At 45.3% G+C, this 14,069-nt stretch overlaps 1 pseudogene; it reads left to right on the top strand.

The window, feature by feature from the left end:
- The first annotated feature begins 963 nt into the window (after window positions 1-963).
- LOC118790150 lies at window positions 964-3,583 on the top strand (annotated as a pseudogene).
- Window positions 3,584-14,069: the final 10,486 nt, after the last annotated feature.

Below are 14,069 nucleotides of genomic sequence, written 5' to 3'. Positions count from 1 at the left end.
AACGTGATCCGTTTTCAGAAACTGCCAGAAAACTCTAGCGGAACCCAGAAAGGCGCAAAACTTGCGGCTGTCGCATTCTGATTGTGCGTGTGTCGACTGCATCGCGTGGTTTTATCATCGCTTTTATCATGGCTGTCTTGGCTGTCGTGGGAGGGGGCGGGGGGAGGGGGGGTGCTTACCCTTTCATTCAAACTTTCATCTCCCTCCTATCGTTCTGACCGCGGTTTTAAAGCGCGATGTTTTTGTTTGCACTATGTTTAGTTTTATTTCACACATTGTATGTGTAATATAAATGACCCCGCAATCTGGGAATTAGGCATTTTGGCGTAATTTCCATAATCACCTGAACGCAATCGTATGGAGAAACGGAACACACATGGATATGACGTCCATATGCACGAGCCGTAGTGGAAAGAATCGCGTTTATTGTAGGTAACAGCCATGCATAGTTATGCACCGGTGAAACAAACAGGAGTTTATCGTATATGACCATGCCTGTTCTAAAAATACACGTTTTATACATTTTTATAAAACGCTTCTCTGCCACGTTCGCCCCAGGCATGAGAGAGCATATCAAAGCAAAAATAATGAGCGCAAGCAGCTGAATATTCGTTATGGAGGTCCCACGAAAGCTGTTGCTATTTTGGGGAAGTAGAGTCTCTCAGAGTTAAACACAGTGATTGCCGAGCGTCTGCAGTCGGAGGCATTAAACGTGCTTATGCTTAAGGATTTCGGGCAGCGCGTCCCTGTGGGCGGAGCAACAGCAATGGATTTCCAATTAAAGATGAACATTTAGTGAACGAATTTATCTGCCCAAGGTAACACGCCGCTGAGACCTCCGAAAAGATATAAAAGGGAATATCCATACAGAGTTTGCAGCTGAGAGCGAACATCAAAAGCAACCGGACTCTGTACAGAGTCGCCGGACCCCCTCAAACCGTAGCTCCTGGAGATAACTTTAAAATGGTTTTGTATTCGTTCGTTGCAACGTTTCTTTGCACGTTGTTGCTTCCTCTTTTTCTGTTCTCAGTTGCGGTTAAACTGTGGGAGATTTACATCATTAGAGGACGTGATCCAAAATGTCCAAGACCTCTCCCTCCAGGTACCATGGGGCAGCCGTTCCTTGGCGAGACGCTCCAGGTGGTTCTGCAGGTAAATTACCAGACAGAAATGCACGAGCGCCCCCAAAAAGTGTAGTACGGGAATACACGACCCTCCTTCGGAATGACGCTATAAACAGATGCACCACAGCGCAATTATTAGTAGCTGTAAAATGCAGCCTTCCAGCTGTTATCCACGTTCCTGAGACATGGTCTTCTACTACCTCTTTTCTATTTTACAGAGAAGAAAATTCCTCCGGATAAAACGTCAGAAATATGGATGTATCTATAAAACGCATCTCTTCAGCAATCCTACCGTGCGAGTTATGGGAGCTGAAAACGTCAAGCAGATCCTGCAGGCTGAACACAAGCTGGTCGCGGTTCAGTGGCCGGCGTCAGTCAGAACGATCCTCGGCTCCGATACTCTCTCCAATGTACATGGAGCACAACACAAAAACAAGAAAAAGGTATGTCCAAAATGCGTTCACACACTTAACACATTTCAGTTGGTTCAGATGTGAATGAAGGTCGCTGTCAAAGCCAGAAAATGTTTATTAGTTTGATGGTATGAAGCACATGAAATGCACGTAATTATCCGGTTACCGTAAGTTTCCTTGGACGGCAGTCCTCAGTGAAAGTGTACTCTTTGCAGGCGATACTGAAAGCCTTTTCCCGGGAGGCGCTGGAGAACTACGTGCCGGTGATCCAGGAGGAGGTGCGGGCGGCGGTGACGGACTGGCTGCGCAGCGAGGCCGGCGTGCTGGTGTATCCGGAGACCAGGCGTCTCATGTTCCGCATCGCGGTGGGGATCCTGCTTGGCTTCGAGCCTGAACAAACCAAGACGGATGAACAGGAGTTAGTGGAAGCGTTTGAAGAAATGATAAAGAACCTCTTCTCCCTGCCGATCGATGTCCCTCTCAGCGGCTTGTACAGGGTACGTGTCCAATGATGATGTACACTGATTCACTCAGAAGTGCTCAGTCCGCTGTAAGCAGTCACATGTCACCTCATTCACATGAATATTTGCCTTTCATTACATCATATATTTCACCCTTGCTACCTATATAGGGCCTGAAAGCGCGAAATTTAATTCACGCAAAAATAGAAGAAAATATCAAGAAAAAGACTGAACACTGTGATGGAGGTAAACACAGGGATGCGCTTCAGCTGCTAACAGAGAACAGCCGGAAGAAAGAAGAGCGACTCCGTATGCAGGTGCGTTATTCCTCACAGCACGCTCAGCTGTCCGCTTCAATATCAATATCATGGATATGGTTTGCATCACACTGTATTTACTCTATTACCAGGAGATCAAAGAATCTGCGACCGAACGAGACCACAGCCAGTACCGCGACCTCCCTCGTGATGTTGCTCCCGCTGCATTCGGATGCGCTGCGCAAAGTCAGACAGGAGCTGCGGGAGAAGGTACCAAACCTCACACTTTGCAGCGTCATCCTCACTCCCACTTCATCTGCGAGTGTGTTAAACCTCCCCCCTCTGCACGTGTGAAATGTATGGACTTGTGCTGGTTGTAATTATTACAGGGATTGCTGAGCATTCAATCTCAAGAGAAACGACTGAGCGTCGAGCTGCTGGAGCAGCTGAAGTACACAGGATCTGTCATCAAAGAGACGCTGCGCATGAACCCTCCGGTCCCGGGTGGCTTCCGTGTCGCTCTGAAGACATTTGTGCTGAATGTAAGCTGGAGGCATAAGGCCCATTTCCTCTGTCTGCCCGCAAAGCCAGCACTTTAAACATAGTGTGATTCAGTACAGCGGGTCTGAACAGGACGCTCCTGCTTGTATTGTGAAACTGTAGCTGCTTTCACTGATAATAGGATGACAGTAGATTTAGTCCTTGTCCCGATATTAACTGACTACTGTGTTAAAAAGTCCAGTGAACAGGTCACAGAGTTAAACATCAAATCCCATCAGTCTCATCACACCCCTCCACCCTTACTACCACAACACAAAAGTCTTCTTCATAATGGTGAATTGTGAATAGCATATTCACATATAGTATATGCATGTGGTGGTAAACAAATTTGTGTTCTTGATTGAAAAAGAAAGTGAAAAAGAAGTGAAATGTCTCTCACTCACAGTGATGGATGGTTTTTCACCTCTGCAGGGCTACAGATTCCCAGGGGATGGAATGTCATTTACAGCATCCGCGACACACATGGTGCTGCACACCAGTTTCCTGACAAACAGGAGTTCCGTCCCGAGCGCTTCCTGGCCGAAGCTCCTGCAGACGCATCCAGGTTCAGCTACATCCCTTTCGGAGGAGGTGCAAGGAGATGCGTCGGCAAGGAATTTGCAAAAGTGCTTCTCTGGATATTTTTAGTTGAACTGACCGCAAGGTGCAACTGGACTCTGTTAAATGGACCCCCAATAATGAAGACGGGTCCTATTGTCTACCCAGTGGACCATCTGCCCACCAGGTTCAGCAGCTATGCTGGATACTAAATGCTCCCCACTTCAGAACCGGCAGCAATTATGTTGTGAATAGTTTTATTTGTATAATTATAGACATACCAATTACATGTTACATTTTATACATGACTTATTTTAATGCAATAGATATTTATATAAACACTTAATATTTTTGTAAGAAGTCTAAGCACTACAGTTTAACAGATACAATGTTTTGCAATGTCTTAATAGCACATTTTATTACTGTGTAAGTTACGTATAGTACGCTACTTGTGTTACATTTTATTTTCTGCTTTCATTAAACCTAAGTTTTTATTTAAGTTATGTTGCTTCAAATGGGTTGTTTAAATAAAAACAGTTTGTAAATAGAGTCTTTGTGCATATAGAGTGGCTGTCTGCCTCATTTTATCATCAACAAAATTTTCAATGGGCCAGTCCCCCCATCAATTGGGTTGTCAAAGAGAAAAATGAAGTCATTGTTGGGGCAGTATTATTAAGTTGCATAAATATAACACAAACAGGTCACTCAAAGTTAAAAGGGATGTAGTTTAAAGTAAAAGACACCTATAAATCCCTATAGATTGAATCTGCATCCAAAGATCAGGCCCTTAGGCATTTCTGCACAACAATGATGAAAATATATACATTGTCTGATAAATATTATGGTCCTGGCAACATCACATTGGCTGCCTGTGAAAATTCTTAACAGAAAGTCACAGAATAATGAGCACGCAAAGGCCAATTGCCATATACAAATTCTACAAGCATCTCTTTTTGAATAATATCTTGGAACTGTTTATTTGTACATTTATATTTATTATATTTATACTTCAGTATAAACCTGAAACATCTGCATTATATTGTCCTGAAAAATATTAAACCTGAGCTGAAGGCTAAAATCTCTGAAGTGGTATGAGGGATATATGGGTGGAGGAGGTAAATATTCTCAAGGTGTGCCCTGCATTTGAAGGTAGCATTTAGGGACAGTTTGAGTTATATATGTGGGCGTGGTCTTACAGGAAGGCGGGTCACTGGGTGCAGCTGTGTCTCCCTGCATGCAGCTCTGTGTGACATGGACACCTGCAGCCCTGATTACCTTCACAGATCCATGTTGCTCCTGTCTGTCCACGTAGAGATGCTGTGATCAGTGTAGCTCAGCTCCTATCAGACAAGAGGAGCTTTGGCATCATCAAGGAGAAACAAAATGTCTTTTTTTCCTTTTTGTTTTTTTGTAGCTTTCACTTACCGGGCGTTCTCCTCTGTCTAACCCTGCAGACTGAGCTGCTGCCGCTGGCTGGGCTGCAGGATGGATCTCAGGTGTCTGCCCATCAATTCCTGGTCCAACAGGAAGAGTCAGAGCCTCTTCACACCTGCATGAGAAAAGCCTTCAGGTCATACAGGCAGGTACTGTGGCAGAATGGCCCAGGAGGAAACCAAGCAACATTCCTGCTGATAATAAAAGCCTTGTGATCAGCTATATGCATTTTTTCCACCATTCCACCAAGGGACTTCCACCATTTTTGCAGGGAGCTGTTCTTTGATGTGAATCTCAGAAGGAAGGAAAGAGGGGAAAAGGTGTTGAGGAGGAAAACTGAAGGTGCTGTGTTCTGCTGGGGGAAGAATCCATTCAGTAACCTGTCAAAGACAAAGTGTGGTTCCTGCAGGAGGAATGTTGGGCGTGTAGAGCTTATCACTGGCACTGGTATTGGACTTTTTTTTTTTTCATTTTAAAATTAAAACACACACATTACATTATGTCACTGACATTTAGCAGAAGTTCTTATCCAGAGTGACTTACACTGGTTAGAATTTTTTTTGTTACAATGTCATCCATTTATACAGCTGGATATTTACTGAGGCAATTCTGAGTTAAGTACTTTGGCCAAGGGTACAGCAACAGTGACTCAGTGGGGATCAAACTGGCAGCCTTTTTGGTTATGAGTCCTGCTCCTTAACCACTATGCTACACTGCCACATTAAGAACATTAGATTGATGGACCATTTTACCAAACATTGTTTTTATGAATTAACCAATTAACCAATGGAATAACTCTGTCTTTGTAATCACTGTGACCTTTAAAGTGAGGTTGCAACGCTGAGAGAATCCCTGCTTCAGTCATGATCAGGTCAGACTCAATCGCTATTCAGATGAAAGAAGAATTTCTGAGTTTGGTAGAGGGTAAATATAACAACCTTAAAGTGTCTATAGAATGAACATTGATACCTCTGACATGAAAGGGGAATTGCACTGTTCAACAAGAAGTTCTGCTGAGGTCAAAGAGCACAGGAGCAGAGGGAAATACTTCATACAGATGTATATACACAGTGTAACCGCTTTGGTCCTTGCTCCTGTGTCACCTGGGTAAACGCAATAAACTGTCTGTAAAGTCCTGTTCTAAACCACCTGAACCACCAATAAGAAAAAACTACAGACAAAACAAAATTAACTTAAAACCTCTCGCTCCCTTTGTAGGTCAAATTTTTCACATTTCTCCTGTGAAAACGGTCGACTGTCTTTGGCTTGAGGATGCTTGTTTCCTACACCCCAGTCCCCCCTCCCTTCCCAGCTATCAGGCTTTGAAATAAGAGTCCTGCCAGATCAGCAGCTCCACCCCGCCTGGGTTCCCGGGACGGTGACCTGGCAATGGTCACATTGATGCCGATAGTTTCCCCCTTCACTTTGTGCTTTGTCACTTCTCGCTTCCAAGAAAGTGGATGAAAGTGCTCCTAACATCATTTGCATGTCTGGAGAACTCTTGCCCTCTCTCTGAACCATATCAGACCCTCCAACTCTCAATCAGATTACCTATTAGCTGCCCATTGCTATTATTTATAATCAAGGGAGGCTTTTCAGGGAAGCTTTGGGTCAGGCAGAGTTCAGTGATAAAAACAGCCAATGACGTTACAGTGACACGCTTTCTGCCCGGCTCTCATTCTGCAGAAACAGGATACTTGCATGTATATTTTATGCTTGTTGTTTACTTTATACTTTCTTCAGCTGTGATCTTTGTTTAACTGTAAACACATCTGAATCAATGCAAAGATGTTTCTGCAATATTCACAATGCAAAAACACCTGCAGCGATAAGAAAAGTGCTTTTACAGAGGCTGAGACTCTTCAATGTTCAGCCAGAGTGGTAGAGACTTTGTTTAGGCTTGGTGCGTTTGTGTTGAGTAATGTTAAAATGGAGGTCTAAAACATAAGCAAAGGCTTTAGGTGAGGCCAGCCACCTTCTCACTCCCAGAGAAATGTAAATGTTAAATGACCTTTGTTAACCTCTTTCCCAAATCATGTCAATTGTATTCTGTTATGGTACAAAAGATGCACATCAATAACTATTTCTCTAAACAGCTGTCCCGGGTCACGGAAAGAAGCGTTAATTACAATAATGAGGTAACAGAGCAGTCTTTAGAGAAAAATTAACTAGCGAGCAGACATTTCACATCCACATGCTTCACAGTATATTTTAGCTGAGAAAGTACAGAAAGACAATGTTATTTCCTTTTTCATTATATGGGTGTAACCTTGATTCAGTCTCTATAAGGAATTTCACTTGCCAAATCCCACAGGACAGACCTTACAACACCTATGGACCTGATAGTTAAAAAGCACACCAGTGACACTGGAAAAGGGAAAACTTCAGGAAGTTTATGGGATTGTATCAAAGTAGCGCGAGGTGGGTGACACAAATATACGTTTTTTTCCTCCTACATTTTTCTCAACAGATCAGTTTAATAAACCAAAAAACGCTCACAAGCCGTTCAAATTACACCTATCTGAAGACGTCAAACGATGATTCAATGTAGTTATAAAACTTTAAAACAAAAGGTACAAGCTATTTCTCGATATTTGGTTTAAGAGCAGAATAATGTTCTGATTTTGTCCATGACCAAAAAAAACAAACAAAACACCTTTTCAGTGGTAAAATGAAAATAATATTTCTTTCGCAATGTAATATTCATCTAAAAACTGTCTCTCAGTGAAACATCATTAATCAGGAGTGAGAGGGACTTGACAGCCAAGCGTCCCCCACACTCCCACATTAGAGGGGACCGCTGTGCAAACTGCAGAGATCAAGTGCTGTCTCTCACAGGAGCTTTCTCACGTCTCCATAAAATAGAAGCACGACTACAGAACTCCTCTTTTTCTCTTTAAGAAAAGCCATTGCTAATTTAGTCAGGAGAAACAGAACTGTTCCAATATTTGGTTAAAAAATTCAATCCTACTCAAATGACTCACTTTCAGGTGGGATTTTAACAATGTTTAAAAGCTGCTTTCCTGAGCAATGAATACTGTCTAACCTGCACAGGTACAGCCACACTCCTCCCACCCAGCAGCTGCCCAGGTGAGCACACCTGCAGTCAACCTGCATCCACACAGACTGCTTCCCTGTGAGGCTTTCAGTACATGGTCATGGAATTTTCATCAGATTAGTCCTCAGGTACATTCCTAGAGGTTTACTCTAGAAAGTTTCTGTGTTACAATAACACTTCCTCTACACGATACAGTCTCTGTAAAAATGCACTCTCGATCTCAGCCCCCGTGGCTGTTAGTGACTGTGTCAGCAATCACACAACATCCAGGTCAAACAGGTCGCGTTTTTCCTGTGTCCAACAAGCAGACAGTTTGATCTGGTCAACATAAAAACCAGAGTGAAAGTACATCATTCACAGCAGCTCCCAAACACACCATGTCCCTCTGAGGAATCAGTGTCACTGTTCTGTTCTGCCCACTTGCCCTGCCTCTGAGAGCACACAAGCCCTTCACCCATGAAATAAGGCTTCGATTAAAACAGGATCCACAAGGTGGGGATAATTACTGGCTACACCAGGCAACATCTGTTTGAGCAGCACTCCCCCAGGCAGCTCGGCTCGGGCCTGGCACATTCCTCCCTCCAGAGTTCATTACTGACAAAAGCCTCTGGCAGTTCCTTCTGGAGCTCCCTCTCCTCCATCTCCATCACAATACAGGCATCTGCCATGATACTGAATGAGTGGGAGGTAAAAAAAAAATACATTTTCACAACAGACATTTGTGTGTGTCTGTGTGAGAGAGAGTGTGTGGGTGGGTGGGTGTGTGAGACAGAAAGAGAGAGAGAGTGATAAAGAGTGTGTTTTTGTGTGCGAGTTGGAGACATATAAAGAGAATGTTTTTGTGCGTGTGTATGTGTACTTTAAAAGTGCTGTATGCTAATACAATTTTTGCACATAAATGGGACATTGCTAAGCAGTTCTGCACTGCAATGGTTTTTCTTGATTTCTGAGCAGCACTCAAACCTTCAGCTAAAGAACAGCTTTCAGAGAGCAAAGTCCTAGGTTCCCCAATTTCAATGTCTGTATCATGATGAACAAATTAAATAATCTGCTTGTCCAAAGAGACAAACGTGGTGAAGTTGCAAAGATCAGTTTATTTTCTACTTCGATTACTTGTCTTCTGTTGGATTATAGGATCTGTTTGTGATTTTGAGAAGCTGGAATCCATCTGTACACACCCACTCAACCTCCAGTTGACTAGTAGCTTTGAGAGATTTTTTTTAATAATGAAAAGCGGTTTATGTATGAAGTTCCTGTAAACAGCTGAATGTGGTGCAGACTACCTGTGTGAACTCCTAGCCCTGCAGCCTGAGAAACTGAATAGGGAGATTCACGAACGCTGCTAGGACTTGTTCCCGGGAACGCAGTGATGCCAGGTCACGCAGAGTTCACAGAAATGTTAAACAATCGCGGCTATATTGGCATTGAAGGTGTTGGTTTCTGCTCCCTCTGTCTGCATGTAGCTGCCGTGACAGTGCGCTGAATTTACACAGAAAAAAGGATGGGAGGATGAATGGCTTGTGAACAGCCTTATCTATCAGAGTAAATAAACTCCAGGTCTGATTTAGACTGTACTGCCATGCCACACACCGAAAGAAGTTCAAAAGTTCAGCTGCACCATGAACTTTGTCAGGGCGCAGCAGGTCATTCGAGCAAATGCACTGCAGCAAAAAGCAGCTGGAGGCACAGAATCCCGCAAAGTGATCATACACATGAAAAAGTGACGGGCAGGAGAGACCCTGCCACACCCCACAACCCCCTCCCTCTCTCTGGGTACACCCCACCCCTACGATCACATCACTACTGTTCTAATTAGGAGTAAAAACAGAGCAAAAGAGAATCAGAGCTAACCATCTGATCAGCGCTATTCAGCTGCTCTGTGTGGCCATCAGATCTCTGCATGCGGGGAGGTCACAGCCGGACCAAAGCTGCGCTGTCCGCCACGTCCTTCTGCTCCACACCGAATCTCTCACAGCTCACCACTGTGTCTGCAACAGAAGTGGAAAATCAAAACAGAAGGTTGAGGCTCTTGCGTTTGTGTGTGTAGATCAGACTGTGAAAAAAGTACTACAACATACAAAATAACACTACAACATACTTCAGCTCAGAGCACCAGTCTAACTCCATAATGGACTTAGCATGGCAGGCTGTAATGATGCCAGTTTCAGGCTGTGCAGAGTATTTATCTGTCATTTAAACTAGAATTTGTCATTTAAACTAGATTTTATAATACAGTTTTACTTCCAAGATGTTTTTTATCTCTTTAGACATTAAAAAGGGGTCCTGTCTACAGGGCTTTATCAGCTTTCAGAGGCAGATTATTAAATATCCTTTCACTCCACATGGCTGCTGTTGGAACGGCCTGCCGTGGCCCACTGGCTACGCTACGCTGGCAGTGTTTAAACTGGCCGATGATACATGATTTTAATGTTTCTGATAAAATCCAATGAGTTTCCAGCCTAAAACACAAAAACACTAATCTGTTACCATATACCAAATACCATTTCAAACATTAAGAATTACCCTTAGACATACTGATCTAGTATAATGTCTGCAGAAGCATAACATCTCAAAATATTGCTTGTCTATTCTCATAAAGACAGTGCAAACTTTCCTAAGATCAACATTGAGTTATAAGGTTGTTTTTTCAGCTTTAAGTCAGATACATACACCTTATGACACAGGAGTGGATCAGAATAACTGTGTCTAAGACATTGCTGCTTTTTCAGCCACTGCTATACCTAAAAAACAGTAAAAGTAATCACTTTTTTTCATTGAGCGAGCTTAATTAATTACCTTTTTGTTTGAACACGGAAACCAAAAGTCCTCTGTGTTCAACACATCAACAATAACGACATCAGAAGCAATTTAAAACATTTCCTCAGCGATCAGCCAAGGTGTCAGATCTGCAGCGGATGGCAGTGATTTATTCATGTTGAGGCGTTTCACCTGCAGAAGTCTCTTCCGTTCATGTCATCACTGAAAACAGAAAGAATGTGGTTCAGCAGAGCGCTTACTGCACACAGCCCAGACTGCCACTGTGTGGCAATCAGGTCACAAGTGTTACTTTGAAAGAAATAACCAATCAATATACTGTTAAAAATCAAATGCTGTAACTTTACCGAACTGTCTGTCAAAGCTAGGCCTTCCTTTTCACTCCTTCATTAATATTAATTAATACTTGTGAATACCCAGCTTCTCATCGACTGTTTGGCTGTTCATGCCGCATTCTAAGTTCCCTGGAGGGTGTGTTACCGCAGGTGACCTTTTCACCCTGTTAGGGAAAGGCAGCATATTTGACTGAAATGTTTCCCATCCCTCAGGTGCACAGTTTGGCAGGTGAGTTATTTTTAGATGTTATGGTATGTGAATGTGGGTGATGGAGGCAGTGAAGAGCAGTGTTTGCTTGGCCACAGTGCCAGTGGACAGCCTGCCAGTTCACTGAGACTGAGTTCACTGAGACTGACCTCCTGCATATCAGTTCTCCCAGCAGCTCACTCTTATTTTAGCACCTCTCACTGTCCATGGCTTCACTTCAGTGCCAAACACGATGGACTGCTCCACTGCAAGCTATTTAAAGTAATCACTTTCAGGTGCTGAAAAGTGGCATATGTGCATTTTTACATCTGCATATGATTAATTTCTAATAATGACATCCAAGTATTCCACTCCAGGGCAACAGATGTCATTTACAGAGGTGTAATAAGACCAAAGGCATTAAAAACTATCACTTTGAGAGAGATCAGTCTCATTGGCTGAGCCCAGCATTTCAGGGGGATCAGTCTGATTGGCTGAGCCCAGCGTTTCAGAGGGATCAGTCTGATTGGCTGGACATTCCTGAGCTCATCCAGCCGTGCTGAGACAGGGATGGTGGTGGGGGGTGGTGCAGGAGGTGGGGAGGGGTGGTGCCGCAGCTCAGAGCTGGTGCTCTCTCTCTGAAGTGGTACCAGGTAACAGGTGTCATTAAACAGGTGACACTGTCTCTAGATGAGGGTGCTGAATGGCAGCCAAAGCTTCCTGTAGGCCCAGGACATGTTCTTGGTCAGGTGGGGATACTCAGGGAGGGCAGAGTGGTGAGACCGTGCCTCACACCCACCAAGGACAGCATGACCTGTTTGATTTGCAAAATTCAGCCACATTGAAGCTTGTAAAGACACAAATATGTTATGTTTCAATCACAGCACATGATTACTACCAATAAACATTTATGAAGCCATTCATGTGAAATCCTTTTCTTTGGTTTCTCTCTATAACCCTCCTTTGTTAATACTGCCATATAAGGCTCTACAATGACTTTGGGAGTCATGATTCTCTTAGATAAATATTTGGTAGCTGCTGACATCCCCCCTGGGTTACATCTGGTTATTCTGACATTATGTTATCCGCTGGACAGCACTCCCTGGTGTGTGTCCACATGGTGCTGCTGGAAATGTTTACCGGCTCTCCACACTGCTGGTCCCCCTCAAACATTTCAGTCCATTTTAATTTCGATTTGAGTAATTTTGGTTAGAAACTGCTTGAAAAGTTTCATTTCCATTCATTCATTCATTCATTCATTCCTTCAATGGGAGAGTGACTTTTTCCTTCAGGGTATCAATGGATTAACCAAAGCAGGCAGTTTGCTATGAGTTAGCATTGCTCATCTTTGGCAATCAGAAACATGAGTGAAAGGCAGCCCAGAAAGCCACTGAACTTTCCCAGTGTTTTACAATTGCTTGCTGGGGTCTCTCTCACAGTGCTGGGGAAACACACACAGCATGCAGGCCTCTCTCACAGTGCTGGGGAAACACTCACAGCATGCAGGCATCTCTCACAGTGCTGGGGACACACTCACAGCATGCAGGCCTCTCTCACAGTGCTGGGGAAACACTCACAGCATGCAGGCCTCTCTCACAGTGCTGGGGACACACTCACAGCATGCAGGCATCTCTCACAGTGCTGGGGACAGGCTTCTGCACTGTACCTGCAGGTCATGACCCCAAGCCATTGGAAGTGTAAACACTACTGGTGCCATACTGCTGGGGTACGGCAGGCAGTGTGGGGGTACGGCAGGCAGTGTGCGGGTACGGCAGGCAGTGTGGGGGTACGGCAGGCAGTGTGGGGGTACGGCAGGCAGTGTGCGGGTACGGCAGGCAGTGTGGGGGTACGGCAGGCAGTGTGGGGGTACGGCAGGCAGTGTGGGGGTACGGCAGGCAGTGTGGGGGTACGGCAGCGGTGGGGGGTACAGTAGGCAGTGTGGGGGTATGGCAGCGGTGTGGGGGTACGGCAGGCTGTGTGGGCGTCCTCCTGTGTGACAGCAGAGATGAGGAGTGATAACGCTGAAATCACAGCTTTCACTGAGTCAGACGCCACCATCACCCCCCCATCTCTGCAGAATAAATCCGGAAACTCTGAGCTCTACGCAGTTTGGCTTTCTTTGGCAGCGGTGTGGGGGTACGGCAGCGGTGTGGGGGTATGGCAGCGGTGTGGGGGTACGGTAGGCGGTGTGGGGGTACGGCAGGCGGTGTGGGGGTACGGCAGGCGGTGTGGGGGTACGGCAGGCGGTGTGGGGGTACGGCAGGCTGTGTGGGGGTACGGCAGGCTGTGTGGGGGTACAGCAGACTGTGTGGGGGTACAGCAGGAGTGCAGTCGGGCTGGAGCAGAGTTTACAGCACTCTGCAGCCTCCTGAGGACAGCCCCTCTCGCTCTGAGGGGCCACGCCCGCTGCCTCTCGCTCTGAGGGGCCACGCCCGCTCCCTCTCGCTCTGAGGGGTCACGCCCGCTCCCTCTCGCTCTGAGGGGCCACGCCCGCTCCCTCTCGCTCTGAGGGGCCACGCCCACTCCCTCTCGCTCTGAGGGGCCACGCCCACTCCCTCTCGCTCTGAGGGGTCACGCCCGCTGCCTCTCGCTCTGAGGGGTCACGCCCGCTGCTTCTCGCTCTGAGGGGTCACGCCCGCTCCGTCTGCACACTCTGCTCAAGCTGCCACCCCCCCGAGGCATCACAAACACCTCACATTCCCCTACACGTCTGCAGGGTCATGGTGTTTTTTGCCTTATTAAATATAATCACATACATCAAACAAATAAATGAGCTATCTAGGAAATATACTTCCTTAAGGCCTCAGCCTGTGCTGTTATTTAATTTCAAGTCAACAAAGTTTTCAGTCACTGTTAATCTACACGAAGGTGAAATTACAGTTAATCCACTGCAACTCCTCCAGCTGTGTGTTCACACACACCCACAT

Source organism: Megalops cyprinoides, chromosome 15 (genome assembly GCF_013368585.1).
Source record: "Megalops cyprinoides isolate fMegCyp1 chromosome 15, fMegCyp1.pri, whole genome shotgun sequence".
In the NCBI taxonomy this organism is placed as follows: Eukaryota; Metazoa; Chordata; class Actinopteri; order Elopiformes; family Megalopidae; genus Megalops; species Megalops cyprinoides.
Note: the sequence above shows the minus strand (reverse complement) of the source record. Positions and strands in the feature narration are given on the sequence as shown.